At 46.6% G+C, this 27608-nt stretch overlaps 2 long non-coding RNA genes across 2 annotated transcripts in view; one reads left to right on the plus strand and one right to left on the minus strand.

Annotated features, from left to right (window-relative positions):
* LOC138683551 (uncharacterized) overlaps nucleotides 1-27608 on the plus strand; it is a 312573-nt gene that overhangs the window by 14458 nt on the left and 270507 nt on the right. The gene's annotated exons all lie outside the window — the stretch shown is intronic.
* LOC138683371 (uncharacterized) lies at nucleotides 16050-18085 on the minus strand. The gene is made up of 5 exons (XR_011322941.1): nucleotides 18005-18085; nucleotides 17379-17631; nucleotides 17243-17292; nucleotides 16271-16392; nucleotides 16050-16163 (listed from the first exon to the last, which is right to left on the minus strand). It is a non-coding gene; the product is annotated as an uncharacterized lncRNA (long non-coding RNA).

The raw sequence follows: 27608 nt of genomic DNA on the forward strand, positions 1-27608 counted from the left end.
CCTCGATATCCTCAACTCCAAAACCCCAGGGGTCGGCCTCGGGTCTCCCCAGGGGCTTTCTGCCAGAGGCTCCAGGTAGGGCCAGTCTCCCCAGCTGCAGTGTACAGCACATTTTTAACATCTTGTCCTGCCCGAACTGGTCCAAGGGCTCCGGCATGAACAATCTCCCGTTTAATTTGTTCAAAGGCTTGTTGTTGTTCAGGGCCCCATTTAAAATCATTCTTCTTCCGGGTCACTTGATAGAGAGGGCTTACAATCAAACTGTAATCCGGAATATGCATTCTCCAAAACCCCACGACACCTAAGAAGGCCTGTGTGTCCTTTGTATTAGTCGGGGGAGACATAGCTGCTATTTTATTAATCACATCCATTGGGATCTGACGACGTCCATCTTGCCATTTTATTCCCAAAAACTGGATCTCCTGTGCAGGTCCCCTGACCTTACTTTCTTTTATGGCAAAACCGGCTTTCAGAAGGATTTGGATTATTTTCTTCCCTTTCTCAAAAACTTCTTCTGCTGTGTTGCCCCATACGATGATGTCATCAATGTATTGCAGGTGTTCCGGAGCTTCACCTTTTTCCAGTGCAGTCTGGATTAGTCCATGGCAAATGGTGGGGCTGTGTTTCCACCCCTGGGGCAATCGATTCCAAGTGTACTGGACACCCCTCTGAGTAAAGGCAAATTGTGGATGACACTCTGCTGCCAGAGGGATTGAGAAAAACGCATTAGCAATGTCAATTGTGGCATACCACTTGGCTGCCTTTGACTCTAGTTCGTATTGAAGTTCTAGCATATCTGGAACGGCAGCACTCAGCGGTGGCGTAACTTCATTCAGGCCGCGATAGTCAACTGTTAGTCTCCACTCCCCATTAGACTTTCGCACTGGCCATATGGGACTATTAAAGGGTGAGCGAGTTTTGCTGATCACTCCTTGGCTCTCCAGTTGGCGAATCAACTTGTGGATGGGAATCAGAGAGTCTCGGTTGGTGCGATATTGCCGCCGGTGCACCGTTGTGGTAGCAATTGGCACTTGTTGTTCTTCAACCTTGAGCAACCCCACAATCGAAGGGTCTTGAGAGAGACCAGGCAGGGTAGACAGCTGTTCAGTGCCCTCCGTCTCCAAGGCAGCTATACCGAAAGCCCATCGATACCCCTTCGGGTCCTTAAAATACCCCCTCCTGAGATAGTCTATGCCAAGGCTACATGGAGCCTCTGGACCAGTCACAATGGGGTGTTTCTGCCATTCATTTCCAGTTAGGCTTACTTCAGCCTCCAGTACAGTTAACTCTTGGGATCCCCCTGTCACACCAGAGATACAGATGGGTTCTGCCCCTTTATAACTTGATGGCATTAGGGTACATTGTGCACCAGTGTCTACTAGAGCCTTATATTCCTGTGGGTCTGACGTGCCAGGCCATCGAATCCACACAGTCCAGTAGACTTGGTTGTCCCTCTCCTCCACCTGGCTGGAGGCAGGGCCCCTCTAATCCTGGTTAGAATATCCGTTACTCACTTTTCGCACACGTGAATCAGAAGTCCCTTCAAGAGGATCAGAAATGAGATCAGCCCATCTACTGGAGCAGCAGTTTTCCAAGAAGAATCCTCTTTTCTGGTTGCTTTTTCTCGCAACTCCCGTACCTGTGCATCCAGGACTGAGGTAGGTTTTCCATCCCACTTCCTCATGTCCTCTCCATGGTCACACAGGTAAAACCACAGGTTAGCTCATCGTGTGTACTTTCTCTCTCCTCTCTCTTGGGCAGAGGAACGCTTACTCCCAATAACTGCTATGCGGGCCTGTACAGGTGGGGAGGAGGACATATCCACTTTGAATTGCTGGAACTCCCGGGACAATTCCTCTACAGCTGAGATACAGGCCCGTAGGGAGGAAGAGAGACTTCCTTCGTATTGCCGGAGTTGGACAGCCAGTTCATCCACCGTTTGTCCATAGCCTTCTTTCCAGGACATTACTGCCAATGAGTTGGCATAGGTCGGTGGTGCACTTCGTAGAAACTTCCGCCACATCGGTTGTGTGCATTGGACTTCATCTGGATCTGTGGGTGACTGCCCATTTTCTGGATCATTATAAATCACCTCCAGCACGGCTAATTCCCTCAGGTACTGGATACCTCTCTCCATGGTGGTCCACTTGCCTTGGTGACATGTAACTTCATCCTTGAAGGGGTATCTTTCCTTTACACCTAACAGAAGTCGCCTCCAGAGGCTGAGGACTTGTGTTTTTCTCCCAATCGCCTTGTCGATGCCCCCTTCCCTAGACAGGGATCCCAACTGCTTGGCTTCCTTACCCTCTAATTCCACACTACTGGCCCCATTATCCCAGCACCGGAGCAGCCAGGTAACAATGTGCTCGCCTGGGTGGCGGCCAAAATCTTTTTGCATGTCGCGCAACTCACTCAGGGATAGAGATCGGGTAATTATTTCAGGTTCTGCCTGTTCCTCCTGTTCTCGCGATGACCCTGGTTCATCTTTATCTCTCACTAAGCGAACTGATTTCTTTGTGTGTTTCTTTTTCTGTACAGGGGTGACTGATACTGGCACAGGTTGGTTCTCTGGTTTAGTGGCAGTATCTGTCACCGGGGTAGGGGTAGCCACGGTACCTGTTGTCGTGGGTAGGGGCAGCCACGGTGCTTGTTGTCAGGGTAGGGGCAACCACGGTGCCTGTTGTCGGGGTAGGGGCAACCACGGTGCCTGTTGTCCTGTTTTCCATCTTTTCCCCCTTTTCCCCTGAGGGTGCTGCCTAATATCAAGCAGTGTTTGGTAGATACCGGCCAGGGCCCAGCACAGTGCAGTGAGTTGTGCGTCTCTGGAATAGCCACAGCATTTTCCTTTCAAATATTCTACCACTTCGTGAGGGTTCTGTAGTTGTTCGGGAGTGAACTTCCAAGCCACTGGAGGAGAGAAGTTCTCTAGATACCTGCCCATATCCTCCCACATGCCGTGCCACCCATGGATATCCAGCTTTGGGGCAGATCTCTGGGTGGTACTCTTAAAGAGCCTTTTTGTAGCCCTAAACAAGACCTGAAACATATTCAGGAGGCATAGCACTAACAGCACGCTGGCTTGCGCATCCCAAGGATATTCAAAATTCTCAAAAGCTGTTGTAATTAGTCGGAAGGAGAGAAGGGAGGCGAACGGACCGGGGGGGAAGTATCCCCCCCTAACTTCCCCATGGATTGGGTGTAATTACCAATAAAATCCGACAGAAGGTGCCCAAAGTATGGAAATGATATCACTGCCTCATACAGATACCAGCTTAACCTCATGACCAGTGATGTAATCATTTCACAAGTCGACATTGCCCAGTACAGCAAAATAATACTCCCAATCACTCTCCCAGAGGTGAGAAACTTAACTACAGGCAATACATAGAGCATATAAGAACTTACAAAACGCCACCATGTAAACAGCTGAATCAACATTGTGACTAACATCTATTTATCTAGTATAAGAAATGCGTATGACAAATTTGTTTCAACACCCTCTGGCCAGATCTGTCGTTATCTCAACCTTCGTGCCCCACGTTGGGCGCCAAAAAGGACTGTCGTGGTTTCAGCCCAGCCGGTAACAAAGGACCACGCGGCCGCTCGCTCACTCCTCCCGCCCCCCTCCGGTGGGATAGGGAGGAGACGGAGGAGAGAAAAGAAAAAAACCCTGGAACCTCGAGGGTTGAGATAAAGGCAGTTTACTGGGACAACACAAAGAAATTGCAACAACAACAACGGTACTAATGAAAGAGTATACAAAAAAAGAGTGATGCACAGTGCAACTGCTCACCACCCGGAACCCGACGCTCCACCACTTCCCCCACCGAAAGCCGAGCGCCACCCCCCCCCCCCCCCCCCCACCCGCTCCCCGTTTATATACTGAGCATGATGTCACATGGTATGGAATAGCTCCTTGGCTAGTTCAGGTCAGCTGTCCTGGCTATGCCCCCCACCTCCCAGGTTCCTGTAAAAATTAACTCTATCCCAGCTGAACCCAGGACACCAGTCTGTAAACCCACCGGAAAGTGGCGATTGACCATTGACTATCGGCGCCTGAACGCCAACACGGGCCCCTTGACAGCTGCGGTGCCTAACATAGCTGAGCTAATTGTGACCATACCAGAACAAGCCCATCAAATTTTAGCAACTATCGATGTAAAAGATATGTTCTTTATGGTCTCTTTGCAGGAAGCAGACAGAGATCGCTTTGCTTTTACATGGGAAAGGATACAATTCACTTTTACACGTCTACCCCAGGGATATTGGCACTCGCCGACAAGTGCTCATTATGCATTGGCTCAAGAGCTCGCCAAAATAACTCCCGCAGAAGGGGTTAAGGTATACCAATATACTGATGATGTATTGATTGGCGGCTCTGATACCAAAGCAGTGGGACAGACCCAAACAGAGATAATTACACACCTAGAAAAATTTGGACTCCAAATTCCAGACGAAAAGATACAACTCCCTTCTTCAGAAGTAAAGTTCCTGGGTATCTGGTGGAGGGGAGTGTTACGGATGCACGACTAACCAAATCCAACAGGTGTTAAAACTCAGATTTATTCTTCAGCAAAAGTTAGTTAGAAGTCCGGTAGCATTTTATAAAACCACAGGCTCAATGATGTAAAGAGAATTAATACTACACGGCCGACTTAAGAATCCCCAAGATTTAAAGCGATGGCTCAAAATGCGCATATCACTCCCCTAAAAGCTGAGAGCTCTCTCCCTCGAGGAGTTACCTCGGGCGGTGCCCCGACCCGAGGGGGAGTCCCTGACTGCAGACCCGCTGCTCCGAGGAGGACTGCCAACGTGTCCTCCGGCGGGACCCCGTTTATACCCCTGTCGAATCTGACCTGTGGTCATTTAATCCCTATTGGCCAGGAGGGTCACCTCGGTGTACCTGGCGCATCTCGACTGGCCAGTTCAAATTTCAACCTCCAGCCTCCAGGGTTTCCTTCCCCTTCTCCCTTCCTGGAGAAGTTTTGTTTCCTGCTGGCAGGATGGGGGGGGGTAGGGGGAATGTACTGCCACAATCCACCCCGTGACCACAGTCATGATTCGACTGGTTTCCTTGGAGTGGTGGTACAGTCACCTCTTGCCTCCAAAGTTAAAAGGGGGTGCAGTTTGGCGAGTTTGATGCTCATTGTGGGTCATCGTTCCCTTCTGGTCTAGAACTAAAGTGGAATATCGAACACGGGAATACTTAGTGTATGGACAGTTTAAAGGAGTATACTTAACTGTTAGTACAGGCTTCACTACCAAGTATTTGATAGAACTTATTGCAATATAGATTACAGTAATCATAACTACAAGCATTATTAAAGATTAGAGAGGGCTGGTCGCCCACCCCGTGAAAGAAAATCTGAACATATCAAAACTTTTCCCAACCAGTTGGTCCCTGGTGCAGAAGCAATTGCCTCTGAGTCTCTTGCCGTATTCTCTCGTTGATTTAGTCTTGAAGCCACATTGACACATTTGAAGTGAACACAGCAGTTGTCCATTGACATGTTCAAAACTTTACATATACCCTTCTCTTTCTTTGGCATCTAATCCAATACAGCCCAATTTTTTGATAGTCATTTTACCGATATGTTATAACCGATTGTTTGAGAGTCCCCAAATTGTTAGATGTAGCATTGGCTAAGGTTGATAGCTGTAAACTCAGTTCTAGGGTGCTCTATCGATGTTCCTCGAGTACCATACAGTTGACCCCATGGAATTTCAGGGCATGGTGTAGTACCATTCCAACTCCACCCCGTGATCCCATGGGTTAGTTGGAGGATATAGTCACATCCGGTGTTTCATACTGAACTAGCATTTACCGCACCTGGTGACCAACTATAAACAACATGAGTATAACCTCCTCCCCCATCCAATCTGAACCTCCAACTATAATTGTTAAATTGCTCTCATGCGAGGTCAAGGACTCGCGATATATTAATGTCCATCATTTTGCCGCGACATTATCATCCAGATCTTCACCATCCACGCCTGTCACCATCATCACTGTCAGCAAAAGGACTGGAATGACTCGTTCCTTCATGGTCCTGTAAAAAAATCACAAACTAGGCCTCGGTCTTAAAACCAGGTCACAGGGTTAGAAGTCCGGGATTATCCACCGGGCACTGATGTGGTGAGTCTTTCCACTCCCATGAGATGGTCTCAGAAGACCAATGTAATCAACCTGCCACGTGCTCCAAAGAGCCTTGCCTTGCCTGATATGCTGGGCCAGAGCTTGGTTTGGGTGATTAGCTTTAAGCCTTATTCGGCATTGCGGGCAAGCTGTAGGAATTGCTTCACAGGTTTTCATAGACACTGGCCAACCCCGAGATCGGCATTCATAATAGAGATCTGCTTTCCCTGAGTGGCCTCGTTTGATATGCAACCATTCTGCTAGTCTATCCCAGTCTTCCTTCTCACTGGTGACCATCCTGATTTGGGCCAGGTGGTCCACCTGCTGATTCCATTTTGCAGCTGGGGTTCCATCCCGAGCATGTCCCTTCACCCATCCCACCTTTAAAGGTCAGGATCTCCCTATTGCCAGGAGACGTTGCCAGTCCTCTGTCCTCCACACTTTCGCATGACCTACTTCCCACTTACTAGATTCCCACTGACATATCCACTCTGTAGCACCCTTAAAGGTTGTGTAAGAGTCAGTATAGACGATGGTAGCACCATTCTCTACGGCCAGTAATAAAGCCTGTAGTTCTCCTACTTGTGCACTACCTTCACCCTCTTCCTCGACTGTCTTCCCGGTACCAATCTCCAACGCCACTGCTTTATATTGCTATTTTGATCCCACTCGACAGGCAGATGCATCCATGAACCACACTCCCTGCACATCTGAGCCTGCCACAAATTCGGGTGCCTCCTCAATCGGAGAAGGTTTATACGGTTGACCCAGCAAGGCTGGGTCAGGGTTTACAGGTTGCTGTAGTTTGAAAAACTTAGTCGGACCCTCCTTTAGTGGGAGCAATTGGCTTATCCCTTCTAGGTATGCATACCATTTCCTTACTGTGGCCTTTTGGGCTACTCCCTCCGGAGGAGGTGACCCATTGAGGATTGAATTTAAGAGAGGGAAAGGACCCTGTACTATAACATCCTGTGAAGTACGCAGCTTTTCAGCCTCTTTAACTGCTCTAGTGAGGGAGAGGACCCCCTTTTCCCGATCTGAATATCGTCGCTCCGTTTCTTTGAATGCAGTGGAGGAGAATAATAACGGTCTAGCTGGCCCCTGTGGCCCCTTTTGAAATACGCCACAGCATGAGGCATGTTCAGCAAATCCCCATTCCACTCTCAATGGATCTTGTGGGTGCAATGGACCTAGTCTCTGATAAGCCTTAAGCTCATCTTTCAGAGTGGTGAGGGCTTCCGTATGTTGCAAAGTCCAATCCCATTTTCTGTTTTTTCGGAGCAAGTCATAGAGAGGGTGGGCAATCACTGAGGTAATACTTGGGACGGCAGAAGTTAATGGTGGGGTATTACTGTTCAATCTTTTATAATCAATTGTTAGTCGCCACCTTCCACCTGATTTACGGACTGGCCAAACAGGGGAATTGTAAGGAGAATGTGTGCAACTGATGATCTCTCTTTTCTCCAGATCATTAATTACTTCCGAAATGCCCCGTTTGGCTGCAGCTGGAAGTGGGTATTGAGGGACACGGGTTACCTTAGATTGGGGTAGTGCAGGAGCAACCTGCAATGTTCTCACATGAATAGCCTCTGCCTCCCTGCCCCCAAAACTCCACACCCTACCATTGGGTAGGTCCCACTGTCTGCCTGCCAGCACATCAAATCCCAGTATATTTCCCTCACAGGGGCTTAAAGCCACCTCCACAGCTGTCATTCTTTTTTCCCCAGGTAGCCAAAGTTGGGTTCGAGCTATGGGGCATTTTTCTGTTGCCCCTGTTACTCCTCTAATGTTTATAGCCTTTCTTGATGGCCTAATTCCCAGCTCACTAGCTTGTTGCTCATTTAAAACACTAATTTGGGCTCCTGTATCGATTAAGAATTCCAAACTTATCCGTTTTGGGCCCACAGGAATGTGTATATAAGGCTCTTTATCGGCAGACCATTGGCAAGTATTCACCATGCGGACTGGGTGGCCTGAACCCCAAACCGCAGCTCCTAGTTTTTTAGCCCTTCCAGTTCCTCTCGCAGTGCCGCGAAAGGGCTCTGTTTCTCCTCCCGAGGGGGCGGGGTTGCTGGCGCTTCCCTTTGGTCTCTAGCTTTCCCCTCCAGCAACTCCACCAACTCCCGGATGCCGCCAGCGGACTGCCCGTGCAGCACGGCTCGGGCTGCCCCCAGTGCCGGTGCCTTCCGCCAGAGAGCGTTCCTTCCGGGATCAGGATCGTAGTTCCGACCCGACGGCCCCTGAGTTCGAGACCGCTCGGGGCGGGGTTTACAACCGGCTGGCCGGACCTTCCTGCTGCCCTCCGTTGACTCCGACAGTCCCTTTTCCCGGATAGTAACAGATTCTCCTCTCTCCTTGGGGTCCACACCCCCAGCCCAGTAGGCTACTCGGGACGTTATCGACTGATCACCTGCCGGTCCAGCACTCAGAAACACTCCCGGTCCCCAGTAACCTCTCGCTTCATCATCACTCAACAGTATCCGATCCTCCCCCGTTAGAGAAACTCTCCACAAATACTCAGTTTCGGTTTCGCCCGGCTTGCGCGAAAACTTAGCTTGTAACTCGCTGAGTTCGGGTCCCGACCAAGGGGTTGTGTGAATAGTGGTTTGGGGCTCCCACGGTGCAGACCCGTGTGCCTTTCTGTTTTAATAAGGGGTTGCATGTCCCTTTCCTCCAGTTCCTCTACCTCTTCAGAACTGTTTCCATCAGTCTCCCCAGATGTCCCCATCCCAATCCTCAGGGTCTGTACCCATGATTAATTTTCGGATTTGGGTAATACTGGGAGGCTTTTTTGCTTGTGCCAGCATAATTTCAATCTTTCGTTCCAATGAACACGTCCACTCCTTTCCTCGTCTCAATTCCACCTTCAGACAATCTATTTCCCCTTGCCTTTTAGCAGAATCACTCTTTTGGTTTTGTGCTTGAATCAAGCAGGTGCCCAGGAGGGCACACACACTGCCTTTGCCTTTGCTGTCTCGACCACTTCTGCGGCATCGTTCTACTCTCTCCACGACCGCTGCAGGGTCGGACCAATTCTCCTTCGCCCATTCCATATCTGGGGGAGAAGGGCTACAGCCGTGCCTCTGTCATAATTCCTCTATTAACACCATCCTGCCGACTACACCAATTTAAAATGTTACGGATGCACGACTAACCAAATCCAACAGGTGTTAAAACTCAGATTTATTCTTCAGCAAAAGTTAGTTAGAAGTCCGGTAGCATTTTATAAAACCACAGGCTCAATGATGTAAAGAGAATTAATACTACACGGCCGACTTAAGAATCCCCAAGATTTAAAGCGATGGCTCAAAATGCGCATATCACTCCCCTAAAAGCTGAGGGCTCTCTCCCTCGAGGAGTTACCTCGGGCAGTGCCCCGACCCGAGGGGGAGTCCCCGACTGCAGACCCACTGCTCCAAGGAGGACTGATTCCAACATGTCCTCTGGCAGGACCCTGTTTATACCCTTGTCGAATCTGACCTGTGGTCATTTAATCCCTATTGGCCAAGAAGGTCACCTTGGTGTACCTGGCACGTCTTGATTGGTCAGTTCAATTTCAACCTGTGACCTCTAGGGTTTGGGTTTTTTCCTCTCCTCCCTGCCTGGAGAAGTTTTGTTTCCTGCTGGGGGGAGTGTACTGCCACAACTATGACATTGAAAACCCCTTTGAACTTGTATGCATGGATAGCAACTGATGCCCATGGAAAAGACCATCAAAGCCACACGCGATGGATAATACCCTCATTTTAATCTATGTATGCTTTATATTTGTACTTTGTAGAACCAAAAAGAAACGGAGAAAGATGGCAAGGGACCCGTGTGTCCTGGGTTCAGCTGGGATAGAGTTAATTTTTTTACAGGAACCTGGGAGGTGGGGGGCATAGCCGGGGCAGCTGACCTGAACTGGCCAAGGAGCTATTCCATACCATGTGACATCATGCTCAGTATATAAATGGGGAGCGGGCCGGGGGGTGGGCGCTTCTTTTCGGTGGGGGAAGTGGCAGAGCGTCGGGTCCCGGGTGGTGAGCAGTTGCACTGTGCATCACTCTTTTTGTATACCTTTTCATTAGTACCGTTGTTGTTGTTGCAATTTCTTTGTGTTGTTCCAGTAAACTGCCTTTATCTCAACCCTCGAGGTTCCAGGTTTGTTTTTTTTTCTCTCCTCCGTCTTCCCCCCATCCCACCGGAGGGGGGCGGGAGGAGTGAGCGAGCGGCCGCGTGGTCCTTTGTTACCGGCTGGGCTGAAACCACGACACCGTGTTAGTCCTAACTATATTAATTGTTGTTTGTGTTATCAGTTTATTGTTATTTGTAATTTTTATCTGTTATTATAGGGAAAGATGCTTTGGGGAACCTTCTCCCTCATCTTCATCCTTTCCACTGGAGGACAGGTGTCGTGGTTTAACCCCAGCCAGCAACTAAGCACCACGCAGCCACTCACTCACTCCCCCCCATCCAGTGGGATGGGGGAGAAAATCGGGAAAAGAAGCAAAACCCGTGGGTTGAGATAAGAACGGTTTAATAGAACAGAAAAGAAGAAACTAATAATGATAATGATAACACTAATAAAATGACAACAGCAATAATGAAAGGATTGGAATATACAAATGATGCACAGTGCAATTGCTCACCACCCGCTGACCGACACCCAGCTAGTCCCCGAGCAGCGATTCCCCGCCCCCCCTTCCCAGTTCCTATACTAGATGGGACGTCACATGGTATGGAATACACTGTTGGCCAGTTTGGGTCAGGTGCCCTGGCTGGGCATGAGAAGCTGAAAAATCCTTGACTATAGTCTAAACACTACTTAGCAACAACTGAAAACATCAGCGTTATCAACATTCTTCACATACTGAACTCAAAACATAGCACTGTACCAGCTACTAGGAAGACAATTAACTCTATCCCAGCTGAAACCAGGACAACAGGGAAAAGATTCTCCAGATTTAGCTTGGAATTTGATTCAAGTTTTTATGCACCTCTGGAATGACACCAGTCAAGGTGTTTGTATAGCATTACCAAAATCTGTCAACGAAGGAATTCAGTTTGGCCTCATTAATCTAACCATCACCAATCTTGTGCAAAGGAGTCTCGTCTCTGGTAATATTTTATGTAAACCAAATTGCTCCTGGAACGACTCTTCTGGGAGACCTTTTATGGCTCTAAAAACTCCCTCCGGCAATTCAAAGATTTGTCTTCTTCCCCAAGGAGGAAACCTTGAATCTCGTAACTTATGGAAAAGTTAATGATGAGAATGGAAAAATGGGTGGAACCCAAGTAGTGCTTGTAATTTTACTGGGGAAAAATTCTATTGGGAATCTCGAAGCATATGGAATTTTTTAAGGGACACAGGCATAAATGAAGAATGGTCCGCCCAAGAATATAGATGTTCAAAGGCGATAGCACCTAACCGTACCAAGTGTACTTGGGTCCCCTGGTGGCCATCATCAACGCAAATAATAACCCCATTTGAACTTGATTACCACATAGAATCTAAACCTTCATGGTATATCGAAATCCCCAAAAAAACCCAACCTCGACCAGTGGGTCTGGGAATGGTAGTGGGACAAAGCTTTTGAAAGGATACCCAAACAAGCTATATCTCCTCTTTTTAAGTGTACAACCCAATTAAATTGTACCAGTGGTGCAGGTAATCCATTGGAAACTTGGTTTGTCCGGGGAATAAGAACCCTCATGACATACGTGTGCCTGTTGGGGATATCCCACGTCCAGTTTAGCCACCAATCTGTATAACCCTAAAGATAAGGCTGCATGTCAAAATACCCGATACTCGGGTCCTTATGGTACCCTTTGGGGATGTTCAGATAGCAAAATATATTCCCATCTAAATATCCAATGACATAATGGTCTAAAGTGTAGGATTGGTATTCTGATGATGTGTCCACACAAGGTGTTTTAGTTACTCAACACCCCTACAGAGCTGAAAGCGCCAGGATGCTGATGGCCCTAAGGTGCGACCTGAATGGGCAATACGTGGAGTTGCAGCACCTGATTATTATACCTTGGGAATGAAGGCATCCCTAATGCTAGAAACTGTCTTTACCCCTTACCCTTAGGAGACACAAATTTGTCCTGGAAAATATAATGTGGCAAATGCATGTTTTGTCCAACTGAACACATTATGCATTTGGAGAACTTAACACCCAAGTTCAACAAGCATTGAAAATGATCCTTCAAAACAGATTAGCATTGGATATGTTGTTGTTAAATGAACATAGGGTATGTGGGATGTTGAATCTAACTGATGGGGAATGTTGTATCACCATCCATAATGCCTCCACTTCAACTGAAGAAGCCCAAGCCAAGATGAGAGAAGTCACAGACAAGACTGGAGAACTTTTCCAAGCAATGCAACCAAGAGACCGGTTTAATGGAGGATTGTTGCTGACCTCTCTCCTGATGTCCTTGGGACTCACAGGGTGGGGAAAATGGCTTGTTAACATTGGACTCATGTTTTTATGTGGATTTTTGTTCCTAATGCTTGGCCTTGCAATTATGCAACGTATGATTACCCGCTTGATGCCTCTACTTCTTCTCTTTTCTCTCCTTCTGTCCGATATGTGAAGATTACTACTGTGGAAGAAGAAGATCTCTACAACTTGGACAGTCAAATATTTGAGCCACGGGGTGGCGTGAGAGACTGAAAGAGTTAATGTCTCAAACATTGTGGCGGGGCAAGTTCTGCATAACAACGAACCAAACCGCAGGTGAGAAGCCCTGTTGGGCGCCAGGGCACAGAGTGCACACCGGAGGATGCACAATTAATTCCGTGTTCTGCTACACTGAGCAGGGCAGCTCACCATATATGGCCAATAGTCAAACAACGGCCATGCCTGCAGGGAGGGAGAAGTTACTCCCCAAACGACCCCCAAGCCCATCACCCATTTCTCAAAGGTTCTGAAGGTACAAACCACACATGACACCTAATTAGCCTAATGAGTTCAAGTGCCTTCCCAAAGGATGGGCAAGGAGACGATAAAAGGGCACGAACTGAAGCCCCACGTACGTGTGCCCTCTGGAACCGGAACTCTAGACTGGCTGGACCAATGCTGGACCCAGGACTGGTGAAATCTTTTCTTTTCCTCTCTGTCTCTCTCTCTCTCCTTTTTCATAATCCCTACACCTCATCCCTTTAGCCATAAAACCATTGACCAAGTCTGGGATTAGGAGTGGATCCAGCCGCCCCTAGGCTCCTCTCTGAGAAGGAGTCTAGAAAGCAAGGGGGTCCGCTCTGAACCTTGTGACTCGATGGGAGGGCTCTCCTTATTTTCTTCCTTGAAGTGATCCCCAAATAAGCAAGGCTTGTAGTATATGTTTGGTGATGCATGGTTAGCACGTTACATGGTTTACTGATGTAGTTTCATGCCAATTCTTGTTGTGAGCAAATAAAAATTGAGTTTTGTGAGTTAAAGGATCCCTGGTGTCATTTCACCTTAATCCTAACCTGGGAATCGGCGAACCTGAGTCATCATCCTGAGAAATTGGGATGTGACAATAACACACTGATGTTTTCAGTTGTTGCTAAGTAGTGTTTAGACTCAGTCAAGGATTTTTCAGCTTCTAATGTCCAGCCAGCAAGAAGGCTGGAGGGGCACAAGGAGTTGGGAGGAGACACAGCCAGGACAGCTGACCCAAAGTGGCCAACAGGGTATTCCATACCATGTGATGTCATGCCTAGTATATAAACTGGGGGGATTTGGCCTGGGGGGATCGCTGCTCAGGAACTAACTGAGCATCAGTCGGCAAGCGGTGAGCAATTGCATTGTGCATCACTTGTATATTCCAATTCTGTTATTATTATTATTATTGTCATTTTATTATTGTTATTATTATCATTATTATTTTCTTCCTTTCTGTCATATTAAACTGTCTATCTCAACCCATGAGTTTTACCTTTTTCCTTCCGATTCTCTCCCCCATCCCACTGGGTAGAGGGGAGTGAGTGAGTGGTTGCGTGGTGCTTAGTTGCTGGCTGGGGTTAAACCATGACATCTGTGATAAAATTGCATGTTCTCAATAAGAACCGGAGTTGTGTACGCTGTATTCTCTTCTTTGCTTTTGCAAGAAGAGCTTGTCCCATTGCAATCACTCTGGCTTAAGGTAAGACTTAGGTGACAAAATACAGAACAACTTTCATTCTTCCAGTAGAATCTGACAAATTCATGCCTTCTGAATTGAAGCCATGCAGCAGTCTGAAAAAGTGAAATAATCATGTTACAATTTCTACTAATTTTTATTTCAGATTAAGTAATTTCCAAGACATGCTGGCTGGCAAAGAACATATGAATATAGCATGAAAGCAGCCATCACTGTTCAACTGCCATAAAGAATTGTTACAAATTTTACACTAGAAGTTATTAGCAAATTTGCTGATTTAGAGATGGAGGTATATTTCCAGTGCAATTATTTATATTGCATCCTACCAGGTTTACTATGTTTCTTTAAAGAACAGTAGCTGTGGTAATTGTTAATCTGCGAAGCAGCTTGGAAATTTTATCTTAAATTAGGAGAGGAATCCTCTTGCCACTTAAATTAACTGACCAGAAGAGCAGAATATAGCAGTTAATTACTAAAATTTCCAAATTATGCTATAGATTAAGGCCTAATCCTCAAGACAGACAGGAAAGGGCTGTGTAAGTCTCCAGGGAAATTACAATATCCAGTTCTGTTATTAGAGCCATTTTTAGAGGAGACATAGAAGGGTCTAGTACACAAATACCAGAAGCAGGGATCTTTAGGTAGTTGCTTCTCAATACTGTAAGCAGCAGTTAAAATATATATAGGGTTTAAGTGTTTCTTCATGTTCAGGACTGGAAGCAAGGATTGTCTGGTATTGAGAGGAAAACAGGGTTAGTACTATTCCTATGTGTTTTGGGTGTGTGGCGGGGTCTTGTTAGCAGGGGAGGGGTTACAGAGGTGGCTCCTGTGAGAAGCTGCTAGAAGCTTCCCCAGCTCCAAGTCAGACCCGCCTCTGGCCAAGGCCAACCCAATCAGCAACGGTGGTAGTGCCTCTGGGATAACATATTTAAGAAGGGGAACCTTCAGCAGGGGAGGAGACTGGAATGCGAGAGAAACACCTATGCACACACCAAGGTCAGTGAAGAAGGAGGGGGAGGAGGTGCACCGGAGGAGGTGATGCCCCTGCAGCCCATGGTGAGGCGGCAGGCTGTCCCCCTGCAGCCCATGGAGGTGAACAGTGGAGCAGATGCCCACCTGCAGCCCGTGGAGGGCCCCACGCCGGAAAACACAAAGAAAAATCTTTCAGGAAAATATCTTTCTAAACAATACAAAAACAGTCCTCTCATGGACAAAGCAATACAAATGGAGGAGAAAATACTTCACCCACAAAAACATTTGAATTGTTCTTTTTTGTGCCTAGGCACTACTGGACAGATCTTATGAACTGAGAAGGCAGATACTTGAAGAAAATCCAGCTAACCTCGGGCAAGGATGAAATGGTTTTGAAGATCAAAGCATTTTAAAAAATAACTTTAAGAATACTATCCTGTAACATCTGTCTTCTGAGATTATACACACTCATTTGAAGATAAGATTTCTCATAGATATTCCTTTGATCATAAGTAACAAAGTCATCAACCAGAAAGGTCTCTGGGAGATATGAAGTACTGTGAAAGGGACATTATTACTAGCAAATCTCCAACTGGCATGGAGATGGTACCTCAGTCTTGTTAGAAATACTGTAAACAAAGCAGCACCTGAATTGATGGTGGCACATTCAGGTAATGTCCTAATGCAACCCTGATCAATAGAGGAATATGCATTTTGGAATTCTGTAAATGCCAATGAATAGCTGGTACTTAGTAGTGAAAACAGCATATACAACTGAGTAACAAGTGAAAAGAAAAATGAAATTAAGTATTATGACTAGTATGTTTCATTGTTATTAGAGTATATGATGCTCACCTGGAAGTTGATAGTTCTTTGGCTCTATTCTGACAACACTGGATTCAACTTTGGCAGGAGGCCTGAAGTTGTTCTTTCCAACCTGTTAGTCAGGAGAAGTCAGGCAGCTGTATGAATAAGCAGCAAATCCTCACATTCCTAGAAACATTCTTCTCTCTTTGATAGCTTTGCTAACACAGAATGACATACCTTCATCAGATGGTCCACTTGAGCTAATAACTGAGTATTAATAGAGTCTACAGTATAGTTTAGTTCCTGGTTTTGCAACCAAACAAAGTGCAAATTCTCTTTGAAACATAAGTATTACACACCTGAGAATAACAGAAATGAGAAAAGGAATTTGAAGTCTAATCAGCTTTTAAGTCAAAAGCCAACTAACAGACTTGGAAAACACAGGCTTTCCCTCAGCACTTAGAAGCAATAGAAGTCTGTCATAAACGCACTCTGCTAAATTATCTCAGAGTGCGTTAAAAAAACCACAACAAAACACCACAAAATTTGGTGAAACCATCTAAATCTCCTTAAAGTTACAATAGAATTTGATTCTGTATACTGCTAAATGGATCAAGATCAAAGAGGCAGAGGCTAGTCTCAGAGTTTTGTGCACAACTGTAACAAATCATTTTGAATAATTCTATGATGAGTCCTTCAAACCCAAAGTCACTAGCTCCAAAAATTGACCAGTAATGTCTCTAACATTAGCGCTTCAGTGAGAGGAATCAAAAACTGCTGACATATTGAACAACACACAGAAGTACCGAAGGCAGTTATATTTTTAGACCAGACAATAGGAAATGGCTTGGCTTCAATCCTACCCTTACCACCCTTCCTTCCTAAGGTAGGAAGGCATTTGAAATGTTACGATGCCCTGCTTATCCTTGGAATAGCAATTAGCTATAATACTGCTGTAAACAGGTGCAACTCCTATTTTCATCAGCTGGACAATCACTTATGCCAAGACTAAATTTTCTCCTCATGCTTAATACATTGACATAAACTAATTTCCAGGTACTGGCAGTTTTCATATTATAGAATGTTGGTGTGGCTCTGATCCACCAAACTGATATTTTAAGAACTAAACAAAAAAATAAATTATTTGGGAATGTTTTTTAAACTATTTTTCTTCTATCAGGTAATCCAGAGCTCTGTTCTTCCACATACCTGAAAAAAGGTCTATGAAGCAACAACTTGAAAACAAAAGGTGAAGAAATCTGAGGAAAAGAATAAAAATATTAGTACATCTTCTGGGAAATTATCATTAAAAAAAAAATAAATTGCCATGTTGTTTAGCCCATACCTGGTAAGGCAAGTTAGCTACACATGCATCAAAGAATGGTAAGTCTGTTTTCAAGATATCTCCAACCTTGATTTCAAGTTTGTTTGCCAGACACCTGGGGGAATATGCGCTTCAGAGAAGCATGTTGCCGAAGTTTTTGCAAAGCAACTCCACTGCTTTAAGTGCTTGCTATTTCCACAGTTGATACTCATGTGCCCTGGACTCTCTTCTGAAGTTCACCAAGTCGTCAAGGGTCAATTTCACAAGCAATAACCTGAAAACAAAGTATATATTTGCAACTTTATATAACTCCTCCTAACTGGGATTAAAATTCAAATTGCAAAAAAACCTGTAACTACTGCTAAAGTATTAAATAATTCTTAAATATTTCCCATTATGCTATGCACCTTCCCCCCCCTCCAAAACATTCAAGACTTATCACATAAATGGATAACAGCAATATAGTTTGATAAAACCATACAAGATTTACATGAGCAGCTAAAAACTCATTGGAATTATGCAAATGTTAAGAAAAATATCCATAGAGTAATTCTACTTATTTGAATCAGATGGCTGAAGATCCTTCTGTTTGCCATAGTCTAAGCCACAATGTAGTTTGAGCTTGGGGGGGTGGAATTCACACTTACTTTTTAAACTTTCTCTAACATCTTTACTGTCAGGTTACTGGTTCCTGGACCTACTTCCAGCATGACATCTGTATGTCATAAGGCAGCCTAAGAACAAATGGCATTTCAGTATTTTCCTAGAACTGATTTCAAGCAATCATTTAATTTTAAAATGAAAGGTATATGCAGCTCAATAAAAAGCTGAAATCAGCTAACAGAGGAGTGTGAATGTAATTTAGAAAAAGATGGGAGGGAAACGGTGAAAACTAATTTATGAGAGATCCTTGGCTGAGTATAGAAAAGTAAGCAAGCACTCAGCTCAACCCTGAGAGCAGCTCTAGTCAATCACCTCCTTCACCTGGTTCCCTAATGGCGTGTTCAAAAAAACTCCCCAGCCCTGGGAGCAGCAGCTGTTAGGCACCACAGGCATGGAGGGCACAGGCTTTTTCCCCATCCATAGGGAACCCACATTAGCCTGTCTGAATGCCTCAGCGCTATTTTCTAAGCTCAAAGTCTGCTGTCAGGCAACACAGACTGAAAAGACTGTTTGGGTTCTTCAGCACAAATGCTGGATGCTTGACTGTAAACCTGCCTAGCAAGTATATGAAATGAGCTGTTCCTGAAGCTTTAAGTTGCAGTTGAGACCACAGAGGAATGTTTACTCTAAAACCAAAGTATGGAGCCATCCTGCTCTGTGGCTGCGGTCCATTGGGCAGCCATCACCCACCTTCTCAATGATGCTATTGAGAATGAGAAGGTTTTTCAAGATGTGTTGGCCAGCTCCAGTGCTGAACAGGATGCCTACAGTACAGTGCAGCCACAGAGCAGCAAAGTTACTCGAAATGAAAGCGTATCCTGTGGAAACACAGGAAACCTTTACCTAAGAAAAAAGTATCTTTATCTGCAGCAGGCATTCATGCTTCTTTCAGATCAAACCACGTTCCCTGCCGAAAGCAGCCCTCCCTTGAGCCTCCTACAGGGCTGCTTCCAGCACCAAGGCGTCCCCCGACCAAGGGCAGCAGCGGGGGGAGGGAGGGAAGAACGCAGGCCGCGCCCAGGCGGCAGACCCCGGCCCTGTTGCCACTCAGCCCGAGCTCACCGGTAGTGTAGCCCTCCCTGCACTCCTGCCACAGCTGCTTCCCCGCCAGCACCTTGGGCATGGCAGCGCCCGGCCCAGCTCGGTACCGCGCGGAGACTACAAGTAACACTGAGCACTGTGGCTGCGCCAGCGTGTGGAGGATACTGCCTGCCCGGTTCGATGGGGTGTTGGGGCTGCTCTGGTGCTCCTCACTGGTGTTGAGTCCCTCCACACAGGGCAGGTCGCTCGTGGCGAGACCGCGCGGCAGCTGCGCCAGGGTCTCGCTGCTGCTGCTTTGGGTTCTGCTGGTAGATTTAGCTTAAGAATCACGAGTTTTACGAGCAGAGCATGATCTTCCCTAAAAAAGCAAGACCTCTGCGCCCAAAGCAAGCTCCTGCAGAAACTGCAAGTGTGCTTTGCAGCAGTGTTACCTTGTTCGGTTAAAAAAAAGCTCAGCTGCAGGGCTACAAATATAGTACATAGCATGAGATCTCTTTTATTTTAAGTTGTCTGGAGAATACTCTTCAGGAGGAGTTACTAGGAAGAGCACCTAAAAGTGGGAATATACTCAGCCCTAATGTCATAAAGAATGACAGCATGTTTTCCTAGCTAAATACATGTTATTTAATAAACAGTAAGTGGGAAGTCAATTGCATTGCCTATTTAGGCTTTGTTTTATTGCCATGTGGTGAGGGGTGATACTGAGAGAGAGGTAAATAACCCAGAATAACATCTATTCCAGGTAACTGTGGATGAGTAGAAGGCAGGAAAAACCTGAGGGAGAACAGATAACAAGGGGAAAGAGAAAAGAAACATTTTAAAAATTTCTCTGGGTCAGAATATTGTCACGACCCGTGCTGGACAGACCAGGGAGGGGTCGTGGTGAGTTCAGAATTCCCTCGGGTTAAATTAAGGTGAAACGACACCAAATGATCAGTTGAATGTTTTATTCATGGCAGAAGCAGCCTGAATTTGGAAGGCATAACAGTAGGTGGCAGGGTTTCTCACAACAGGAATTGCCATGGAACTACCTCAGTAACCGTGTAACCCGTGGTAACAACATACATCAATTCAGGGAAGAAAGAGATCCTTCCCATCGAGTCACAAGGTTCAGAGCGGACCCCCTTGCTTTCTAGACTCCTTCTCAGAGAGGAGCCTAGGGGCGGCTGGATCCACTCCTAATCCCAGACTTGGTCAATGGTTTTATGGCTAAAGGGATGAGGTGTAGGGATTATGAAAAAGGAGAGAGAGAGAGACAGAGAGGAAAAGAAAAGATTTCACCAGTCCTGGGTCCAGCATTGGTCCAGCCAGTCTAGAGTTCCGGTTCCAGAGGGCACACGTACGTGGGGCTTCAGTTCGTGCCCTTTTATCGTCTCCTTGCCCATCCTTTGGGAAGGCACTTGAACTCATTAGGCTAATTAGGTGTCATGTGTGGTTTGTACCTTCAGAACCTTTGAGAAATGGGTGATGGGCTTGGGGGTCGTTTGGGGAGTAACTTCTCCCTCCCTGCAGGCATGGCCGTTGTTTGACTATTGGCCATATATGGTGAGCTGCCCTGCTCAGTGTAGCAGAACACGGAATTAATTGTGCATCCTCCGGTGTGCACTCTGTGCCCTGGCGCCCAACAGGGCTTCTCACCTGCGGTTTGGTTCGTTGTTATGCAGAACTTGCCCCGCCACAATGTTTGAGACATTAACTCTTTCAGTCTCTCACGCCACCCCGTGGCTCAAATATTTGACTGTCCAAGTTGTAGAGATCTTCTTCTTCCACAGTAGTAATCTTCACATATCGGACAGAAGGAGAGAAAAGAGAAGAAGTAGAGGCATCAAGCGGGTAATCATACGTTGCATAATTGCAAGGCCAAGCATTAGGAACAAAAATCCACATAAAAACATGAGTCCAATGTTAACAAGCCATTTTCCCCACCCTGTGAGTCCCAAGGACATCAGGAGAGAGGTCAGCAACAATCCTCCATTAAACCGGTCTCTTGGTTGCATTGCTTGGAAAAGTTCTCCAGTCTTGTCTGTGACTTCTCTCATCTTGGCTTGGGCTTCTTCAGTTGAAGTGGAGGCATTATGGATGGTGATACAACATTCCCCATCAGTTAGATTCAACATCCCACATACCCTATGTTCATTTAACAACAACATATCCAATGCTAATCTGTTTTGAAGGATCATTTTCAATGCTTGTTGAACTTGGGTGTTAAGTTCTCCAAATGCATAATGTGTTCAGTTGGACAAAACATGCATTTGCCACATTATATTTTCCAGGACAAATTTGTGTCTCCTAAGGGTAAGGGGTAAAGACAGTTTCTAGCATTAGGGATGCCTTCATTCCCAAGGTATAATAATCAGGTGCTGCAACTCCACGTATTGCCCATTCAGGTCGCACCTTAGGGCCATCAGCATCCTGGCGCTTTCAGCTCTGTAGGGGTGTTGAGTAACTAAAACACCTTGTGTGGACACATCATCAGAATACCAATCCTACACTTTAGACCATTATGTCATTGGATATTTAGATGGGAATATATTTTGCTATCTGAACATCCCCAAAGGGTACCATAAGGACCCGAGTATCGGGTATTTTGACATGCAGCCTTATCTTTAGGGTTATACAGATTGGTGGCTAAACTGGACGTGGGATATCCCCAACAGGCACACGTATGTCATGAGGGTTCTTATTCCCCGGACAAACCAAGTTTCCAATGGATTACCTGCACCACTGGTACAATTTAATTGGGTTGTACACTTAAAAAGAGGAGATATAGCTTGTTTGGGTATCCTTTCAAAAGCTTTGTCCCACTACCATTCCCAGACCCACTGGTCGAGGTTGGGTTTTTTTGGGGATTTCGATATACCATGAAGGTTTAGATTCTATGTGGTAATCAAGTTCAAATGGGGTTATTATTTGCGTTGATGATGGCCACCAGGGGACCCAAGTACACTTGGTACGGTTAGGTGCTATCGCCTTTGAACATCTATATTCTTGGGCGGACCATTCTTCATTTATGCCTGTGTCCCTTAAAAAATTCCATATGCTTCGAGATTCCCAATAGAATTTTTCCCCAGTAAAATTACAAGCACTACTTGGGTTCCACCCATTTTTCCATTCTCATCATTAACTTTTCCATAAGTTACGAGATTCAAGGTTTCCTCCTTGGGGAAGAAGACAAATCTTTGAATTGCCGGAGGGAGTTTTTAGAGCCATAAAAGGTCTCCCAGAAGAGTCGTTCCAGGAGCAATTTGGTTTACATAAAATATTACCAGAGACGAGACTCCTTTGCACAAGATTGGTGATGGTTAGATTAATGAGGCCAAACTGAATTCCTTCGTTGACAGATTTTGGTAATGCTATACAAACACCTTGACTGGTGTCATTCCAGAGGTGCATAAAAACTTGAATCAAATTCCAAGCTAAATCTGGAGAATCTTTTCCCTGTTGTCCTGGTTTCAGCTGGGATAGAGTTAATTGTCTTCCTAGTAGCTGGTACAGTGCTATGTTTTGAGTTCAGTATGTGAAGAATGTTGATAACGCTGATGTTTTCAGTTGTTGCTAAGTAGTGTTTAGACTATAGTCAAGGATTTTTCAGCTTCTCATGCCCAGCCAGGGCACCTGACCCAAACTGGCCAACAGTGTATTCCATACCATGTGACGTCCCATCTAGTATAGGAACTGGGAAGGGGGGGCGGGGAATCGCTGCTCGGGGACTAGCTGGGTGTCGGTCAGCGGGTGGTGAGCAATTGCACTGTGCATCATTTGTATATTCCAATCCTTTCATTATTGCTGTTGTCATTTTATTAGTGTTATCATTATCATTATTAGTTTCTTCTTTTCTGTTCTATTAAACCGTTCTTATCTCAACCCACGGGTTTTGCTTCTTTTCCCGATTTTCTCCCCCATCCCACTGGATGGGGGGGAGTGAGTGAGTGGCTGCGTGGTGCTTAGTTGCTGGCTGGGGTTAAACCACGACACCTGTCCTCCAGTGGAAAGGATGAAGATGAGGGAGAAGGTTCCCCAAAGCATCTTTCCCTATAATAACAGATAAAAATTACAAATAACAATAAACTGATAACACAAACAACAATTAATATAGTTAGGACTAACACGGTGTCGTGGTTTCAGCCCAGCCGGTAACAAAGGACCACGCGGCCGCTCGCTCACTCCTCCCGCCCCCCTCCGGTGGGATGGGGGGAAGACGGAGGAGAGAAAAAAAAACAAACCTGGAACCTCGAGGGTTGAGATAAAGGCAGTTTACTGGAACAACACAAAGAAATTGCAACAACAACAACGGTACTAATGAAAAGGTATACAAAAAGAGTGATGCACAGTGCAACTGCTCACCACCCGGGACCCGACGCTCTGCCACTTCCCCCACCGAAAAGAAGCGCCCACCCCCCGGCCCGCTCCCCATTTATATACTGAGCATGATGTCACATGGTATGGAATAGCTCCTTGGCCAGTTCAGGTCAGCTGCCCCGGCTATGCCCCCCACCTCCCAGGTTCCTGTAAAAAAATTAACTCTATCCCAGCTGAACCCAGGACACACGGGTCCCTTGCCATCTTTCTCCGTTTCTTTTTGGTTCTACAAAGTACAAATATAAAGCATACATAGATTAAAATGAGGGTATTATCCATCGCGTGTGGCTTTGATGGTCTTTTCCATGGGCATCAGTTGCTATCCATGCATACAAGTTCAAAGGGGTTTTCAATGTCATAGTTGTGGCAGTACACTCCCCCCAGCAGGAAACAAAACTTCTCCAGGCAGGGAGGAGAGGAAAAAACCCAAACCCTAGAGGTCACAGGTTGAAATTGAACTGACCAATCAAGACGTGCCAGGTACACCAAGGTGACCTTCTTGGCCAATAGGGATTAAATGACCACAGGTCAGATTCGACAAGGGTATAAACAGGGTCCTGCCAGAGGACATGTTGGAATCAGTCCTCCTTGGAGCAGTGGGTCTGCAGTCGGGGACTCCCCCTCGGGTCGGGGCACTGCCCGAGGTAACTCCTCGAGGGAGAGAGCCCTCAGCTTTTAGGGGAGTGATATGCGCATTTTGAGCCATCGCTTTAAATCTTGGGGATTCTTAAGTCGGCCGTGTAGTATTAATTCTCTTTACATCATTGAGCCTGTGGTTTTATAAAATGCTACCGGACTTCTAACTAACTTTTGCTGAAGAATAAATCTGAGTTTTAACACCTGTTGGATTTGGTTAGTCGTGCATCCGTAACATTTTAAATTGGTGTAGTCGGCAGGATGGTGTTAATAGAGGAATTATGACAGAGGCACGGCTGTAGCCCTTCTCCCCCAGATATGGAATGGGCGAAGGAGAATTGGTCCGACCCTGCAGCGGTCGTGGAGAGAGTAGAACGATGCCGCAGAAGTGGTCGAGACAGCAAAGGCAAAGGCAGTGTGTGTGCCCTCCTGGGCACCTGCTTGATTCAAGCACAAAACCAAAAGAGTGATTCTGCTAAAAGGCAAGGGGAAATAGATTGTCTGAAGGTGGAATTGAGACGAGGAAAGGAGTGGACGTGTTCATTGGAACGAAAGATTGAAATTATGCTGGCACAAGCAAAAAAGCCTCCCAGTATTACCCAAATCCGAAAATTAATCATGGGTACAGACCCTGAGGATTGGGATGGGGACATCTGGGGAGACTGATGGAAACAGTTCTGAAGAGGTAGAGGAACTGGAGGAAAGGGACATGCAACCCCTTATTAAAACAGAAAGGCACACGGGTCTGCACCGTGGGAGCCCCAAACCACTATTCACACAACCCCTTGGTCGGGACCCGAACTCAGCGAGTTACAAGCTAAGTTTTCGCGCAAGCCGGGCGAAACCGAAACTGAGTATTTGTGGAGAGTTTCTCTAACGGGGGAGGATCGGATACTGTTGAGTGATGATGAAGCGAGAGGTTACTGGGGACCGGGAGTGTTTCTGAGTGCTGGACCGGCAGGTGATCAGTCGATAACGTCCCGAGTAGCCTACTGGGCTGGGGGTGTGGACCCCAAGGAGAGAGGAGAATCTGTTACTATCCGGGAAAAGGGACTGTCGGAGTCAACGGAGGGCAGCAGGAAGGTCCGGCCAGCCGGTTGTAAACCCCGCCCCGAGCGGTCTCGAACTCAGGGGCCGTCGGGTCGGAACTACGATCCTGATCCCGGAAGGAACGCTCTCTGGCGGAAGGCACCGGCACTGGGGGCAGCCCGAGCCGTGCTGCACGGGCAGTCCGCTGGCGGCATCCGGGAGTTGGTGGAGTTGCTGGAGGGGAAAGCTAGAGACCAAAGGGAAGCGCCAGCAACCCCGCCCCCTCGGGAGGAGAAACAGAGCCCTTTCGCGGCACTGCGAGAGGAACTGGAAGGGCTAAAAAACTAGGAGCTGCGGTTTGGGGTTCAGGCCACCCAGTCCGCATGGTGAATACTTGCCAATGGTCTGCCGATAAAGAGCCTTATATACACATTCCTGTGGGCCCAAAACGGATAAGTTTGGAATTCTTAATCGATACAGGAGCCCAAATTAGTGTTTTAAATGAGCAACAAGCTAGTGAGCTGGGAATTAGGCCATCAAGAAAGGCTATAAACATTAGAGGAGTAACAGGGGCAACAGAAAAATGCCCCATAGCTCGAACCCAACTTTGGCTACCTGGGGAAAAAAGAATGACAGCTGTGGAGGTGGCTTTAAGCCCCTGTGAGGGAAATATACTGGGATTTGATGTGCTGGCAGGCAGACAGTGGGACCTACCCAATGGTAGGGTGTGGAGTTTTGGGGGCAGGGAGGCAGAGGCTATTCATGTGAGAACATTGCAGGTTGCTCCTGCACTACCCCAATCTAAGGTAACCCGTGTCCCTCAATACCCACTTCCAGCTGCAGCCAAACGGGGCATTTCGGAAGTAATTAATGATCTGGAGAAAAGAGAGATCATCAGTTGCACACATTCTCCTTACAATTCCCCTGTTTGGCCAGTCCGTAAATCAGGTGGAAGGTGGCGACTAACAATTGATTATAAAAGATTGAACAGTAATACCCCACCATTAACTTCTGCCGTCCCAAGTATTACCTCAGTGATTGCCCACCCTCTCTATGACTTGCTCCGAAAAAACAGAAAATGGGATTGGACTTTGCAACATACGGAAGCCCTCACCACTCTGAAAGATGAGCTTAAGGCTTATCAGAGACTAGGTCCATTGCACCCACAAGATCCATTGAGAGTGGAATGGGGATTTGCTGAACATGCCTCATGCTGTGGCGTATTTCAAAAGGGGCCACAGGGGCCAGCTAGACCGTTATTATTCTCCTCCACTGCATTCAAAGAAACGGAGCGACGATATTCAGATCGGGAAAAGGGGGTCCTCTCCCTCACTAGAGCAGTTAAAGAGGCTGAAAAGCTGCGTACTTCACAGGATGTTATAGTACAGGGTCCTTTCCCTCTCTTAAATTCAATCCTCAATGGGTCACCTCCTCCGGAGGGAGTAGCCCAAAAGGCCACAGTAAGGAAATGGTATGCATACCTAGAAGGGATAAGCCAATTGCTCCCACTAAAGGAGGGTCCGACTAAGTTTTTCAAACTACAGCAACCTGTAAACCCTGACCCAGCCTTGCTGGGTCAACCGTATAAACCTTCTCCGATTGAGGAGGCACCCGAATTTGTGGCAGGCTCAGATGTGCAGGGAGTGTGGTTCATGGATGCATCTGCCTGTCGAGTGGGATCAAAATAGCAATATAAAGCAGTGGCGTTGGAGATTGGTACCGGGAAGACAGTCGAGGAAGAGGGTGAAGGTAGTGCACAAGTAGGAGAACTACAGGCTTTATTACTGGCCGTAGAGAATGGTGCTACCATCGTCTATACTGACTCTTACACAACCTTTAAGGGTGCTACAGAGTGGATATGTCAGTGGGAATCTAGTAAGTGGGAAGTAGGTCATGCGAAAGTGTGGAGGACAGAGGACTGGCAACGTCTCCTGGCAATAGGGAGATCCTGACCTTTAAAGGTGGGATGGGTGAAGGGACATGCTCGGGATGGAACCCCAGCTGCAAAATGGAATCAGCAGGTGGACCACCTGGCCCAAATCAGGATGGTCACCAGTGAGAAGGAAGACTGGGATAGACTAGCAGAATGGTTGCATATCAAACGAGGCCACTCAGGGAAAGCAGATCTCTATTATGAATGCCGATCTCGGGGTTGGCCAGTGTCTATGAAAACCTGTGAAGCAATTCCTACAGCTTGCCCGCAATGCCGAATAAGGCTTAAAGCTAATCACCCAAACCAAGCTCTGGCCCAGCATATCAGGCAAGGCAAGGCTCTTTGGAGCACGTGGCAGGTTGATTACATTGGTCTTCTGAGACCATCTCATGGGAGTGGAAAGACTCACCACATCAGTGCCCGGTGGATAATCCCGGACTTCTAACCCTGTGACCTGGTTTTAAGACCGAGGCCTAGTTTGTGATTTTTTTACAGGACCATGAAGGAACGAGTCATTCCAGTCCTTTTGCTGACAGTGATGATGGTGACAGGCGTGGATGGTGAAGATCTGGATGATAATGTCGCGGCAA

This window comes from Haliaeetus albicilla, chromosome W, assembly GCF_947461875.1.
Source record: "Haliaeetus albicilla chromosome W, bHalAlb1.1, whole genome shotgun sequence".
NCBI classification, from domain to species: Eukaryota; Metazoa; Chordata; class Aves; order Accipitriformes; family Accipitridae; genus Haliaeetus; species Haliaeetus albicilla.